Source organism: Trichechus manatus, unplaced genomic scaffold (genome assembly GCF_000243295.1).
Source record: "Trichechus manatus latirostris isolate Lorelei unplaced genomic scaffold, TriManLat1.0 scaffold00150, whole genome shotgun sequence".
Lineage (NCBI taxonomy): Eukaryota > Metazoa > Chordata > Mammalia > Sirenia > Trichechidae > Trichechus > Trichechus manatus.
The window spans coordinates 1213695-1219694 of record NW_004444086.1 but is presented as its reverse complement, the minus strand read 5'-3'; the positions used below and the strand labels follow the sequence as shown (position 1 = coordinate 1219694).

The 6000-nt window shown below is 33.8% G+C and overlaps 1 long non-coding RNA gene across 2 annotated transcripts in view; it reads left to right on the top strand.

The window, feature by feature from the left end:
• LOC111822277 (uncharacterized) overlaps positions 1 to 6000 on the top strand; it is an 82548-nt gene that overhangs the window by 13287 nt on the left and 63261 nt on the right. For both annotated transcript variants that reach the window (XR_002825562.1, XR_002825563.1), the window contains exon 2: positions 4968 to 5060. This is a non-coding gene — a long non-coding RNA (uncharacterized LOC111822277). The remainder of the gene's footprint in view (positions 1 to 4967; positions 5061 to 6000) is intronic.

Here is a 6000-nt window from a genome sequence, read left to right as displayed (position 1 = left end):
ACTGTTTAATGAGAAACTATTTGTTCTGTAAACCTTCATCTAAAGTACAATAAAAAAATTAAACGAATTAAATGAAACTTAAAACTGAACAAATATTTAAAAGTATAATTCAACAAAAAATGTTTCTGAAATAAAGAAATTTCAATCTACATATTGAAAAGGCACACAATGTACCAGAGAATATTCACCCAAAATATTCAACACTAAGATATATCTTAGTAATATCACTGGACTTTAGAGATTAAAAATAATAATAAAGTAATCCTTTGGACAACCAGATAAAAAGAGCAAATCACTTATAAAGGAAAATAAATCATGTAGGCTCTTCTCAATGTCAGAAAACAGTGGAGTAAGACAAAAAAGATAGTCAAAGCAAGAAAGTATGAGTTAAGGGTTTATATCTAACCAAGTAGTCCATTATGCATAAATACTTCAGAGAGTTTTCAATAGGAGAGAGTTCAGGAAGTATTATTCACATGAACCTTTCCTGAGGAAACTGGAGGACAGACTCTTGCAAAACAAGGAATGACTAGGGAAATTTTGGCAAATGGCTGACAGTGAGCATTGTATGTATTCTGATCTAAGAACAATATAGGAATGATATAATCATTAAAACTCAGACAAGAATGGAGAGATAAGACAAAAAGTAGAATAAGCTTGTAGATTGTTTCATCTGTAATAACTTAGAGCCAAAGGTTAACATTTACAGCTGAAAAATCATTTAGCAAGAGAAAAGGCAAACTTAAACATAAAAATATAAATACCAAGAAAAATAATATTATATAAATTGGGTGAGGTGGGGGAAGAGGTATCGAATTTTATTGTTGTTATTAGTAAAGAACAAATGGTTACTGTACAAAGAAAGAGTGAAATAACTTTACTACAGAAAGGTAGAATTAGAATTAAAGGTAACCACTAGAATTAAAATACAAACTTTCTTAAATATCTGAAAAACTATTTTTTTTAAGATGGAGAAATTAAGCTGCACAAATTTCTGAGAAAAAGTAGCAATTTACCAGCGTTTCATGAATTTTGTTATTTAGTATTTCTATTATCGTTTTCTTGGTTATTGTTGTTACGTGCCATCCAGTCAGCTCGGACTCACAGCGACCCTATGTACAACAAAACCAAACACTGCCTGATCCTTTGCCATCCTCACAATCATTGCTATGTTTGAGCCCATTGTTGCAGCCACTGTGTCAGTCCATCTCATTGAGGGTCTTGCTCTTTTTTGATGACCCTCTACTTTATCAAGCATGATGTCCTTCCCCAGGGATTGGTCCCTCCTGAGGACATCTCCAAAGTAAACGATAGGAAGTCTTACCATCCTCCTTTCTAAGGAGCATTCTGGCTGTATTCCTCCAAGACAAATGTGTTGATTCTTCTAGTAGCCCATGGCAGTCCATTCAGTATTCTTCACCAATACCACAATTTGAATGTGTCACTTCTTGTTCCGCTTTCCTTTCTTATTGTCCGGCTTTCACATGCATACGAGGCAATTGAAAAGACCATGGCTTGGCTGAGGCTTATTTTATCCATCAAAGTGACATCTTTGCTTTTAACACTTTAAAGAGGTCTTTTCAGCAGATTTGTCCAATGCAATACAACATTGGATTTCTTGGCTGCTATTTCCGTGGACATCGATTGTGGGTCCAAGAAGAATGGAATCCTTGACAACTTCAATTTCTTCACCATTTGTCATGATGCTGTTTATTGGTCCAGTTGTGAGGATTTCTGCTTTCTAGTTTTTAAATATTCTTATTTCTTTGTTGTTGTTGTTCTTCTTACTTTTGGTTATTTATAAGTGAGAGATTTTATTTCCAAATATATTGGATTAATTTTATTTATCATTTTGTAGTTTAATTGTAACTTTATTGTGCTGTGATCAGAAAGTATGGCCTGAGAATATATTCTTTAAAATTTGAGACCTGCTTTAAGAAAGTCATCTTTTGTAAGTATTTTATATGTGCTGACGGGTGTGTACATGCCATCTGCAACTGCTGGGTGGAACTCAATTCAACTAGCCTTAATGGCACAGATAAACCTCTTCTATTTTCTGAAATTTTTTTCTGAAATGTCAGTAATTGAAGAAGTGTGTAAAATTTCTGAAAAAATATAATTCTGTGAGTTGTTCTCTTTATATCTTTGTTAGCTTCATATATGTGTAAATTTTATTAATTGCATAGTACTTAAATTTGTTGAAGTCATTGGTGGTTTCGTGGTAGAATTCTTGTCTTCTATATAGTATACCTGGATTGTATTCCTGGCCAATGAACCTCATGGGCAGTCAACACTTGTCTGTCAGTGGAAGCTTGAGTGTTGCTATGATGCTGAACAGGTTTCAGCAGAGCTTCCAGACAAAGACAAACTGAGAAAAAAGTCCTGGCAATCTACTTATGTCTATTGATTTAGCTACAATCCCAAAATAGTTACATGTAAGACATTCATTGGCATTTATTTCTAAAAAATTGATAAGTTGCTAGCACTAGGTTTCTGTTTATGGTGATGGAAAATTTGGCAATAGATATTAGAGATGGTTGCATAACATAATTGATGTAATTGGTCTCTGAATTGTACATGTGAAAAATGCTGAATTGGTAAATGTTGTGTTATCTATATTTTTATTTAAATTTAAACTTAAAAAGCTAAAAAATAATGAGCTAAATTCATAACTTATGAATTTAATAAGAGATACAATAGGCAAAGAAATGAGAAGAAAGTGAATACTTAATCTAAGGACAGCAACTGAAAACACGTAAGCAACAATAGATAGCATCAGTGAAACCAAAATACAGTTGCTGGAGTAGGAGAGAACCAAGAAAAATCCTTTCCTCTGCTGGAGTTTGGACTTAACTGAGAAAAAGACACAGGAGTCAGACAAAGCTTTGGCCCAAGTTCTAATAGCTTCCCACAATGAGTGAAGGATTATATCCTTATTTCTACTCTGGAAAAATTTGGAAAAGATTAATATTATATATTCTTTGAATGTGAATTTTAATTTGCCAAGAAAATAGTCTGGACTTTGTGAATGGTTTTATGTATATGTTTCAAACTACATATTCATTTTTTAAATGACAGTATAGGGTCTCTATAGGGTCATTATCAGTCTGAATCGACTCAAAGGCAATGGGTTTGGTTTTTTTCAGTATTGAGTTTTCAGTTTTATATTTCTTCTGTAGTTGATTCCTACAAATTATTTTCCTGGAAAATTGTCACTTTGTCTCAGTTTTCTTACTTAGTGACAAAGTTTTTCATATTATATTATTATTTTTGAAATATCTTCTGTGTTCGAAGTCATTTCCCTTTTTTTACTCCTAATTTTTGTTATTTTTGCCTTCTCTTTCCTTTATTCTTTCAATAATCGTGCCAGCAGTTCATCTATTTTAATTGTCTCTTCAAAAAATTGGTATTAGGGAGAAATGCATTCTTATGACTCAACACAGGAAAAATATCAGGGGCTAAAAGTTAATGTGCTGCCTCAGTTCCCCAACCTCAGTTTAGTATTAATTATGATTTTAATTATTGATATATTTTGGTCATTGTTAATACATTAATGTTTAATAGTCACTATGAAATTTTAACAAAAAGGCAAGCATATTATTCACAGAAGATAAAAGAAAATATAACTATCTATTTTGAAAGACATGAAATTTTTTATCACTGTATAAATCTTATTCTCATTTTTCTCCTTCTCATTATTGTTATTATTTTTATAACAGCTGGAGTATTAAATAATAAAAGGAAGAAGGAAAAAGAATTATAAGCAAGCTCTTGGGCTTGATGTTATAGTAGGAACATTGGGGGAGAAATGGGTAATGCATTCTGGTTTTCACCTGTAAAGCTATAAACTGGAACTGAGATTGTGTCTGGGTGCTTCTTCACCTTTAACAGGAAAATTTATTAATTTAATCACAAACTCCATTTTCAAATGAATTTCAAATGCCTTTTATGTCACTTACTTTCAGTGGTGCTGAAACACAAACTCATTTAGTTTTGCTCAGTTTCGTAATCAAGTGCCTTATTACATACCATAAACCTTAGAAAATAGATCTGAGTGTCCAAGAACAGCATTAAACCCACTGCTGACAAGTCGATTCCCACTCACAGCCACCTTACAAGACAGAGTAGAACTGCCCCATAGGGTTTCCAAGGCTGTAATTTTTCCAGAAGCAGACTGCCACAAAGTGTCTTTCTCCCACAGAGCCTCTGGTGGATTCCAACCACCTACCTTTCAGTTAGCAGCCCAGTGCTTGAACCACTGCGCACCAGGGCTTCTCAGGAAGAGCATTAAGTAGATGAAAATTATGTGTGTGTGTGACTGTGTGTGTAAGGCAATGAGAGATTGAGATAGAGTCAGTAGTCATGGAATATTGAAACTATCAAATGATATACAACCTTAAGCCTAATGTATCATACAAAGTGATAACTTTCTGCAGGCACAAATATTATCAGATCTCTCTTCTGTCTTCTACCAAACACCTGGGGTGGAAAAAAAAAGCTGTAAAGTGGTTTTCTCTTTTTCTCTTGTTGAGGGCACATAAGAATGGATATACAGTTAAAAGCATTAGGTTATCATGGAGACATCAAAAAAAATGCTTCTCTCATTTCACTTTTCCACAGCAGAGGCTTTAGGTTTTATCTTAAGGGTCAATGCCTCCCACAGCTACCCTCTGCAGTACTTTTTAAATCTACCACCTGAATTGAGCATAAGAGGTTTAACACCTTAGCCGTTCCTAGGGGGGAAATCTTTGCCTTTCTAAGTAAGAGTTATCTCCTGTCAGCCTATAGAAACCTTATAGAAAATAGGAAGTGCCAATAGAAACATCACTTAAAACCAGAGCTCCTAAGATGCTAACTATTCTGTAAACTGTTTTCACCAGTTGACTGTGATCTGTTATACACTGGTGCTATTTACAAATGTTCTCTCTTTATAGAAATGTTCTCACCAACCCACTTTATTCCTGCAGGTGCTTCATGTTTTTCCCTAATTTGTGTTACCATTCTCAGACGGTCTACACTAAACTGAGCCAGATAACTGTTCATTGGGACTTAATGCCACTGTGAGTTTTCCTATAATGGTTCTCTCTGATTCCCTTACAAGTTCGACATTTTCTATGAAATTCCTAAGAAAAATTTTATAGTAAAATAAGTCTGGGAAATGCTCCATTATTTAGCTCTCTGTTTAATGTGTTAAAGTCTATGTAGTATAAGGAGTAGAGAAATACGTTATTTGTTTAATTATGTTATTCCAAACCTATTTAACCAAAGATTCTCCCTCACACAACACTCCCCCAAATTAAACATAGTAACCATCAAATGGCACGAATTTTTCAGGAAATACCTTTTGGGAAACAACTTTGAGCTTCTGTGCACATTTACATTATATATACAGTTTAAAGGCAGTAAACAGGTTTTAAGAACAGTTTTTGATTGTTTTATCTGCTTTGAGAGTGTACTGTGATGGGAAGTTAAAAAAGTACAAACATCACATCATGGTTCTGCTCATTGTGTACATTCATCAAAGACTGGAAAACAATGACCAGGACACAACTCTATAGACTAGGATATGAATGGTTCCATTTAAAGTGGGCAACATGGCATACGTTGTAATGACAAAGGTAAAAGCAAAAGCAAAAAATGGGTGAAACACCACAATAGATTTATTCTTTACTAGGATAGTTAAATTGTCTGTCTAGTATGTTCTTCCTGCACGTAACGAAGTGATCAGTGTAGAGTAAGCATGCAAGAAGTATAATCATTGCTGTTGAATTTGTAATATTATCTTAAAAAAGAACACTCATACATTGACAGTGGGAATTCAAAACGGTAGAGCCACTATTGATACATACAACAACTTGGATGGATATCAAATGCATTACGCTAAGTGAAAGTAGCTAAAGTCAAAAAGTTTATATACTGTATGGTTCCACTAATATAAAAATTTGGAAAAGGTCCAACTATAGGGACAAAAGGGTTCAATGGTAGAATTCTCATCTTCCA